Here is a 10,964-nt window from a genome sequence, read left to right on the forward strand (position 1 = left end):
GCGCCAGCTCCGCCGAGGGAGCGGGAGCCGGTCTGCATGGGGGATCCGAACCCCCGGACGGGAGCGCCGCCGCGCCTCCCAAGCGGCGCACTTATCCAGTGCGCCACCGGGCCGGCCCCAGCTTGTATTTTTAGAAAGGCAGCTTAAACCCCACCTGGTACCACTTGAGCCGTAGGTGGGGTAGCCAAGAAACCCTGCATTGGAATTCAAGGAGCAGAGACTTGATGCAGCAGTGGGCAGCAAGTCCCTTGCTTCCAAGTTGTTCTAGGCCCCTCTGAAACTGTTCTGCCTTGAAGGCTCTGGCACTCTGTACCTTTGAAAGGAGTGTCAGTGTTAATAATCTGTGAAATGCCTTTGGGGTAGTTCTTCCATTGTCTTTATGAATAGCATCTGCCTTCATACGTACTAACCTTAAAATATTAATCTCCTTGGTCACATATTTGGTGTTCTCTGCTGAAGAATGCTTTTTCATTCTTAATAAGGCCAGGCTGAGAATTTTCTAAATCTTTTTCTGATTCCCTTTTAGTTATAAGTTTCAACTTTATTTCTCTTGCCTTGCACTTTATTATAAGCAGTCAAAAAAAGCCATGCTGAACCCTCAATGCTTAGATATTTCTCCACAGATATTCTAGTTCATCACGCTTAAGTTCTGCTTTTCATAGAACATATGACATGAACACAATTCAGCTAAATTCTTTGCTACTTTATAAGGATGGACTTTCTTCTGGTTTCTAATAAGATTTTCCTCATTTCCATCTAAGACTTCATCAGAATGGGCTTTCCTATTCACATTTCTACCTGCATTCTGATTACAACCACTTAAGAAATCTCTAGGAGGGTTGAGGCCCTGTCTATAGGCTGTCTGTATAATAGCAGCCCAACCAGACTAACAGGTTTCCTATAGATTTCATACTAATAGGTAATTCTTTACCTACTTCCAACTTTACACTGGCTTCTCAAAAACAAAAACTATCAGTACTAGTAATGTCTGTCAACTTAAAAATGTTGACAATTATCCATTTGCCTTGTTTTAATTGACTATTGTGTTTTTCCTATTGTTCTCAACTCTTCAAGCACCTGTTCCTTATGAAAGGCTAATTGTCTTAAAACAAGTCTACTTTCTCAGGACACATTTCTTCATGTTGCAACCAAACAATTTAATAAACTGAACACTGGTAAATGACCTTCCTTATTTGGCCATCAAATGAGCCAGCTGGAAATTTACTTTGGTTCTGTCCTGTTAGTAATTTTTATTTTTGTGAAGAAATTCTACTACAGTGAAAATACACATTTTCTACTTTTTCTAACCATTGCACCCCTATGAGTTGGAAATATGAGTGCTTAACCTGTTGATATTGTCTTTTTTTTTTTTTGCCTTGTGTTTTTTTGGTGGGTACCTGGCATCTGACCATGATTCTGTTTTTTGAAAGATGGAATGCATTATTTTTATTACAGTCATCATCCTGTGCAATAGATCCTTAACACTTACTTCTACTAACTGAAACTGTGTACCCTTTTATCAACATCTCTCCTTTCCTCATCCATGTTGCTGCCTCTGGTATACCATTTGTATGAGTTCAGATGTTTTAGATTCCACATATAAGTGAGCATTCTGTGTGAGAATTTCCAATATTGCAGGATTTTAGGAGACAAAAGGACACGAGACTGCCTGGAGTCACATAATAATTTATATTGTCACAAATGACAGGATTTCCTTTTTAAGGCAGAGTAGAATTTCATTGTATATCTACATATTCCACATTTTATTATCCATTGATTTGATGAAGAATACCTTGGTTGCCTCCTTATCTTACCTATCATGAATAGTACTGCAATGAACATTTCAGTGCAGATATCTGTACAGTACTGATTTTAATTCCTTTGGTTATATTTGCAGAAAAGGGATTGCTTGATCATATGGGAGTTCTATATTTAGTTTTTTTGAGGAATTGCCATACTGTTTCGCGTAGTGGTTATATTAATATACATTCTCACCAATAGTGTACAACGGTTCCCTTTTCTCCACTTTCTTGCTCACACTTACTATCTTTTTGGTATTAGCTATTCCCACACATGTGAGGTGATAAGTTGTTATGTTCCAGGGTCCCAGCACTGACCACTCTTACCTGTGTTTCTTCTATCACAGCCTTAAACAATATACTGTGTTTCCTCCATCACTGCCAAGATATGATAAGTAAATAACTGATATGTTAATGAAGAAAAATAGCCTCTTTTTTGGTTCCTGTGTTCTTTCTTTTTAATTTTTCACTGCAGGTTGGAAGCTATTAGCTCAAAACCCACTAGCACCAGAGCCAAATTTGTATACATCCAAGTAATTTTTAAAATAGCCCAACTGAGGGCCGGCCTGGTGGTGCACTGGAGAGTGCGCTGCTTGGGAGCACAGCGGCGCTCCCGCCGAGGGTTCGGATCCCATGTGGAGGCCAGTTCCCGCTCACTGGCTGAGCATGGTGTGGGTGCAACACCGAGGGTTGCGATCCCGTTGCCGGTCCCCGGTACAGGCGCGACACCAAGGGTTGTGATCCTGTTACCAGTCAGTAAAAAAAGACAAAAAGGAAAAAAAAAATAGCCCAACTGAGCAGAACATAGCCATTTAGGTTTTTCTTGTTATAGCCACAAGCTTCTATTTTGTCACCAAGCATCTGCTGGGTAGTTTTGTGACACCCAGAGAATCCCTGGCAGGGCTGTTGAGGAACATCACTTAGTATGCTTCCTCTTTGATCCTTTACTCCACTAGGAATTCCCTTACCCTATTCAGCATCTGGATTGTAATTCCTACACCTTAATTCTGTGTAGGAATTACACCTACAATGCTGTGTCATGCTGTGAGGGTCTTCCTCTCTCATGCCCAATAAAGGTTAAGTGTTACTGCCATTCATGGTCATATGTTTTTCCTTGGATAGCCTCCAGATCCCTCCATACCCTACAACCATTGTGTCTGTGTTAATGACAGGTAAGTTTGCCAAATTCAAATTTGTACACATCCTAGGTTTTTGTTGTTTTTAAGCCCAAACAGCATCTTTTTAACCATTTAAGACTTTTCCTGTTTTATATATCCCGCAAATCTCACCCAGCATCTACTGGCCATTGATGAGATAGAGCCTCGTTGTTGTAATTCCCCAAGATGCTATTGCCTTTCCAAGTTCTCTGGTCCAGATTCCTCTCTATCCCAGGGTTTCCCTTGACCTCCTCTCCTTCTGGATGGTGGTCCCTATGCCAGGAGATTAGACAGACAGGAGAAATCAGGGAAGTTGGGAAGAGGAGGACAAGTGAAACCAAGCTTGATCAACCTGCTGTGCAAGCTGTCCTCTTCACCAGTCTCTTATTCCGGAGATTTAATTTTTCCATCAGGGAGCACCCACAGCAAAGTCACAGTTCATGTTGCTGGGAATTCTGAGCAAGGGTAATAGATGACTGGCACCACTTGGGGTGAAAGGGTCAAGTTGTGGGTCAGCCAGAAGGGAATGCCAGATGCTGGACTAGGCTATGACACAGTACATGGTGGAGAGAGGGATGAGAGCCTCCAGCCACAACCAGCTGACAGCATCAGCTCTCTTGGGACCTCAGAAGCCAATTAGGAGCCAAACTAGTGCATCTAGATGAAAGACTACAAGACCCTGGACTGCCAGAGGGCTCTTGTCCTCTGAATGCTGCAGTCTTTCATTTAGATGCACTGCTAGGGTATTGCTAGGGTTGGCTTGGCATCCTTTTTTTCTGCTGCCCAAAGTGGGGATCTGGGGGTAGAGGGGGACATGGTTGGTGCAAGAGAAAAGGAACAGTTCTTTGGATGATTCTGCAGAGAAGGCAAAGTGCCATACAGCTCCACATGCTTCTGACCTGCCGACATCCCCCCAAGAAGCTGAAATTCTCAGCCCCCTAAAGCACAGGCAGGAAGCTGAATTTTAAGTCTCTATGTCCAGGTCCAACCAAAGCACAACATCCCTTAGATGGGGAGCAGTTTTTTTCATCAGAACCTACTTATCAGGGGTACCCAAGGGCATGGTTTAGGTAGGTGGGTGGTCTGGGGGATTCTGAGGAAGAGCATTAAGACTTGTCAGCTGCTCTCTGGGACTCTGGTGGGTCATGGTGAATCAACTTTATGTCTGACTAAGGGATGGACAAATGCTGAACAACCACTCGGCATTTCCAAGATTGTGCGATTTTAGGAGACAAAAAGATAGGAGACTGCCTTGAGTGCCAGGACAGGAGATTGCCTGGAGTCACAGATACAAAGCGTCTCGTCACCCAGACAATCTGCTGGGCTCTGTCTGGGCTGTTAACCTCCCCACCAAATTTCACATAGTGTGTGGGAACACAGGGGCCTGTTTAGAATAGGGAGTGCACAAAGGGCAAAAGCCTTAAATGCACAGAATGAGGTCATTACATGCTGAAAACAGCTGTGATGATGTTCTGATTCATTAGTAGGGAACACTGAGATCATTTTCTATACTGTTCCCACACTCCTTTCTGTACTTCTTTTGATACTATACTCAGCTTGTTACATGGCCAAAGTCTTGATAATACAATAAAAAATGAGACAAGCCTGAGCTTGGGGCTGTGCCAACGCTCTCCTTTCTTGTGTGAGTTAGCTTGGTTTGGGCCTCTCATTGCTTTCATGAAATTGGGCTTTGAGTAATCCTTGTATCTCCATCACTGAGAGTGACAATAGTGGAGACATGGAAGAAAGGCATAAGGAGGTAAACAACCTGTCAGGCACATAGTACCATGCTCTGGCCTGGGTTATTATGCCAGCTCAAGGAGGGGGTATTGTTCATGGGTCAGGCCATAGAGGCCTTTGTGCTGAAGAAGTTCTTTGCCTAAGTCCAGTAGCATGGGCACCTCAGGCACTTGCATGCAGAAAGAGTCTGCAGATTTTGTGGCCTTAACACCGTGAATGTGTGGGATCTCTTGGGTCTTCTGATCTCAGAAGTTAAGCAGGATCCAAGCTGCTCTGAAGTTCTAGGTACTTACAATTTTGCCTCCTGCCTTCCAGCTATGGAATGCTGTGCCTGTAGAACATGATTTCTTTCAGAAAACCTTCCTGATGTGTTTCTTCCTTCCACCAGTCTTTTGTGGTGTGCAAGACTCCTAGTGCACAGAAGAGGACTTTTTAGTCTGCTGACAAGTATGTATTTTCCTTAGTATGTAATTTCTTATACACCAGACCCTGGAAATCCTCCTTCATGCTCAAGGTCCAAATCAAGGATTGCTGGCACCAACCTCCCACAGCATAGACAGTCTCCACGTGACTTGGGCTGCTTTTCCAAGAAATGGCCACCTTTTCCCCTACCCACCAAAAGGAGGATCCCTATGAACAATTTTCCTCTTGATTCTGGACCCCCATCATACAAACTGCTTGCACACTCAAGTCACCAGGAAATGAGCTGGACCCAGTCCCCGGGAACACGGTCATCACTAGGGCTCTAAGAAAAGGTCCAGGTGCTTTCAACAAGTACCGGGTCCCCTTGCAGAAAGAGAAAAAGCCAAAGGAAATAGATTAACAAGAACACATCCCAGAAGACATTCATTCTTCCCATACCTACCACAGGAACTGGAGCAAGGCTTCCAGAGATCATTGCTATTCAGGTTACTTCCAGCTCCGTAGCAATGACTTCATGTCCTGGTGAAACCCAAAGCATGACCACTCTGCCATAAGAACTGCTCTCTTCACCAGAGTCTTTCCTCAGGCGCTCTCTTCTTTTCCCAATAGAGGCACCAATAGGTGGGATCCTGTCTGGGTTGGTGGTATAGCAGTGGGAGAGTGTACTCTGAGCTAGGGCAACTAAGTTGCTTTGCTGCCCTCTGGATCTTCTTGCATGTCCTGGTGAGTGGGGCAGTTAGGACCAGGAAGAAAGAATGGCCAGGGCATGGGCAGGGTAGGAATAAGCTTGAAGGACTTTGAGTTCAACCCCCTGACACCTAATGGTACAGCTCCTTGTGCTCCATGATTTCCTGAGATCTCTAAGACAAGCTGGGAAGGTTCTGTAGAATATCATGTTAGGAAACAGCCTCAGCCCACATGCTGGAATCCTCTTTTCACAGGAATAGGCAGCACTACTGACACTGTTTCATCACTTACTTTCCCTCCACCCCTGAAAACAGGGATTGTGGAAGCAAGGCAGAAGAAGCTGCACTTCTGTTTATGCATGAAGGCTGCCAGCCTGGTGGGAAGGCAATGCTGTGGCCTAGAGTGGATGGATAGGGGTGCTGTACAATCTGGCGCAGGTGATAGGCAGATAGTGGAGGTGCCCTGGACTCCAGGACAGCAGCAGCAACAGGTGCAGTGCCTGGCAGCACATGCTTTTGGGACTCCCAGCCAGGATGGCTATCTCAGTCTGTACTGTTGTGACTATTCCTATTTCATCAGATCTCAAAAGCTAAGCAGAATTTTGTCTGTCCAGCCAGTATTGGATAGAAGACTGCATGTACACTTTTGCCTTCAGCCACCATCACGACAGCTGTCCACCAAACCATGGGTGCCTCCAACCACTTGCTGTCGCTATGCAGGAGTCCACCATAGTCCGCAACATGTTGTCATTCCCAGCCAACTTTAGTACAAGCAGTTGGCAACATCCTACCCCTTTAATCTTGCAGCCAACCCATATTCAGGGTCAACCAAGGGTGGACTGAACCCCAACACCACAAGCTTGGGGTCCCTCGTCCAACTTAAGGCATTATAGTGCTCTCTGCAAGATCTGACCTGCTTTCCCCAAGAGAATTACATTTCCTTCCTTTCACTACATAGGGAAGAGCCATGGGAACTTGTACCTGGACTCTATTGTACAATTGAGTGTGCATCACCATAGTTTCCAACAGGTAATCATTGCCACTCCTCTCAAGAAATTGTACTGCTCTTTCATTAGGTCACTGACTCCATGCAGAAAGAGGAAAACTAAAACAAAGAAATAAATACATCCAAGGAAATAATCAGTCTTTCAGCATGTTGATCACCAAGGATGGAAACCAAAAAAGTCTGAAGAGATTATCACTCCATTCTTGTGTTCTTTTGGGTGACTGCCAGTCAAGGAAAGCAATCTTTTGTTCTTGCCCAGCACAAGTATAACCATCCTCCATAGCTGAGCCTTTCCATCAGGAATGTTCTTGTCTCTCCACATCTGGGCACCCATGGGCAGGATTTTAGTGTTGATAGGTGGTATGAAAAAGTTCCACAGAGAGCTGCACAGCTGGTTGATTTTCTCTGGGTAGGTGGCTGCTCTATATGTGTGAAGAAAGTTAGATTCAGAAAGGAGGAGCAGCCAAGAATTGGCCTGGGTTGTGCCTACAGACAAAGAAGTCTGTGAGTGTCCTGTTTGGGCACAAACATTCTCCCACCACACCCCTTAATCTTGCAGAATCTGGTCAGAAGCTGGGAGCTCCAGCTGCACATTCTGAGTCCTGGAATAAGAAACCTCAACAACTTTAGCAAAGGAATCAGTGGAGCCCTATCATTACCAGCGCCTGTAGCCGATCATATCGGGTGGCTTGCCAGCCAGCCTCCAACCACTGCTACATATTGGGCTGTTAGAGCCATTAGGGACCAAGAGAACTGTGGTCTACTAGACACAGGCTGCAGCCAGGTGGACAGGGCAGTGAGCTGGTTAGGCAAGATGAGACAAGCCTAAACGCTTGCCTGAGAGTGCTGGGGCCTCCAGCACCAGGAGGCTGGTAGTGGCAGACAGGAGTCACAGACTGGTTCAGTACAACCGCCACAGCTGGCTGGCAACACTGGCTCCCTGCCATAGTTCATGATGCCTGTAGCCTTAACACCATGAACAATTCTGGTCTCAGAAGATAAGCAGGATGTGCTTTCTTAGTACTTGTGTAGGAGACCACCTGTGAATTCAGGGTACTTAGGGTTTGGCCTCTCATTGCCGAGTTTGCTCATCAGGGTCTTTGACTAGTTTCCTGTCACTTATTAACACCAACTATTAAGCTGGGATAAGAGAAGTCCATGTAGACTGCCCTGAGGAGCGGATTGTCCCAAGGTAAATCTGAACACTTCAGGAACACTGATTTTACTGAAAAATGTTTAAGAACAAACTATGACTTTTACATCAGAATAAAAGTGGCAGTATTATGGGATAAAATTATATTTGCATACAGCTTAAGGATGAAACACTGGACTTCAAATTTAGAGCTTAGGTGATTGTCCTGTATGTCATATTGGAAAATAAAGTAATGTAAACAAAAATCTGATAATACTGACTTTTATAGTTGTATTAGTGTGTTTTTGTTGCTTATAAAAAAATACCTGAAACTGGGTAATTTATAAAGAAAACCAGATTTATTTTCTTGCAGTTTCTGAGGCTGGAAAGTCCAAAGTCCATCTGGTGGTGGCGACAGTGACCCAGGGGTCTCACGTTGCATGATGGTAGAAGCAGAGAGATAAAGCAGAGAGACAGAATCTCCTCTTCTTTTAAAGTCCTCAGAACCATGCCCCTGACCACCTTTTTTTTTTTTTTTTTGTCCTTTTTGTGACCAGCTGCACCGTGCTCAGCCAGTGAGTGCACCGGTCATCCCTATATAGGATCCGAACCCACGGCGGGAGCGCTGCTGCACTCCCAGCGCCGCACTCTCCTGAGTGTGCCACGGGCTTGGCCCCTGACCACCATTTTTAATCCATTCACTACTGCACAGTCCTACAATCCAATCACCTCTTGAAGGCTCTACCTTACAATTAGTATAATAGGATTTCCCACACTCTTTAAGTCACAGTGGGGGCCAAGTTCCTAATATATAAAACTTGGGGGACACAACTCAAGCTTCAGGAATTTGGGGGGGGATATAATTGAATCCAGTACAGTAGTATTTTCCTATGTAGTTACGTTTTCCTTATACTCTATTTCATTATCTGACTTCTACTTTCTGTCTAGTGTCCTCTTTTTAGCATTTCTTATAAGGCAGTAGACTAATGATCCCTCAAGTTTTGGTTATCAGTGAATGTCTTAATTGTTGCTTCATTTTTAATTAGGCAACAATTTACTGAATATTTAAAAAATGCCAGTTCTTGTTGTTATAATACAACCATAAATAAGACATTGTGCCTATCCCATACTTGTTGATTATTGAATATTATCTATCATAAAGAGAAAGATTGATTACATACACCCCCATATTATCTTGAGTGGAATTATGTCATTATTTCTGTTGACTTAAATATTAGTGTTTACTTTATTATGCCTGTGTAATGTTTTATATACAACTGAGCCATACAATACACATTGTTTGTTTTCTACAATATTTATTGATAATTGCTTCATTTTTAGTATTTTGTTCTCTATGTATTGAACCTAAATTGCCAACAATAGGACTTATTCTCCCAATTTATGAAAATAAAAATTTCCTGCATCCTTTAGCCTTGCTGGGGAAGCTGGATGGGCCACATACTAGTCCTGTTGTACAACTCTTATTCTGGTATCTCTGCAATCACCCTGGCAATTCTGTCTCTCTATTGAGTTCTCTATTATATAGAATTTATATATTCTTTCTTAATTTAGTCATTTATTTTAGTAGAACTTTTTTTAATAGCTTCATGAAAAGAGGCATTTTGTTTTTGGTAATGTTGTCTAGATTCACAACTCATACGTAATTTTATTGCATGTCAAATTTAGGAGAAAAACTGTGTCACTCAAAATTTAAAACTGTGTCACTTTAAAATTTAGCAGCCATTAATTACAAGATTTTTACTCTCTATTGCATCTCAGTGATGTTAACTAGATTTCTGATATTATTATTATTATTTTTTTTTAGTAGTCAAGACATTTTCTTTTTAAAAAAATTGGTTAATTTATTATTTTTACATTCAAAGATGTTGTGGAGCAGTGGAAGGGGCCAATCAGGCTTCCCCCACTCTGGCTCAAGAGCCTAGGGGAATTTCCAAAGGTGGTTTGGTTTTTGCTGGGCTGGATGCAAACATCAGGGGCATGGATGAGGCCCTTGCCACCCCCACTGCAGCTTGCAGGCCCCAGGGGCTTCTGGTTCTTTTAGATTTCATTGGTGTTCTTTGGTGGTGTTAGACCTTTACTGGTTAACATCAAAATTTTGTCTCTGATCTGTGGGTGTTTTGTGTTTTCTTTCACTTCTGTGTTGGATTATTAGCTACCCCCACAACTTTAACTCTGCACTGGAACTTATTGTGCTTTACTTACTTCTAAAATGGGGTAACTTCCTGTGGGGACCAGCACTTAAGCCCTGTGGTTGAGCTAAATTGCTGCTTTACTGCTGAATCTGTGAGGAAGGCTTTCACTGTAGCTCAGGTTTTACTTCTTGACCTTGTAAGTACTTTCAGGTCTTATGAGGTCTGGTACACCTGCGCTATGTGGAAACTCTGGTTTGGGCCTCAGTCTTTTTAGCAAACTGGACCCCCTTAAGATGTATATTCTTGACCAGTTGATATTGTATGGTCCTGTGCTGATTGGGGAGCAGATCAGCTGTCCAGGCTGTGCCCCAGTGTGGGCCCTCTTCCCTACCCCCATGTGGGGAAAATAGGATAATTTAGTCAGGCTTCCTGGGCTCAGGTCTGGTTGGGGGCTGGAACAGCACATTCTTAATTCTTTGTAAACAAGCTGTCTGTGGATGGAGTTAGTGCACATGTACACCAATGTATCTTTTTAGTTATTGCTTTTGTGTATTCTTGAGTTTGTGAAGCAGGCTGGTGGGCAGAACTCACATCTAAAAATAGAGCATGTTGGGGCCGGCCCGGTGGCGCACTGCAATAGTGCGCCACTTGGGAAGCGCGGCGGTGCTCCCGCCGAGGGTTCGGATCCCACATACAGACTGGTTCCTGCTCGCTGGCTGAGCGAGGCACGGGAGCAACGCCGAGGGTTGCGATCCCGTTGCCGGTCCCGGTCCGGTGCGGGGGCGACACTGAGGGTTGCGATCCATTGCCGGACACGGAAAAAGACAAAAAATAAAAAAATAAAAAAAATAAAAAATAAAAAAATAAA

Source organism: Galeopterus variegatus, unplaced genomic scaffold, assembly GCF_000696425.1.
Source record: "Galeopterus variegatus unplaced genomic scaffold, G_variegatus-3.0.2 Scaffold6895, whole genome shotgun sequence".
NCBI lineage: Eukaryota > Metazoa > Chordata > Mammalia > Dermoptera > Cynocephalidae > Galeopterus > Galeopterus variegatus.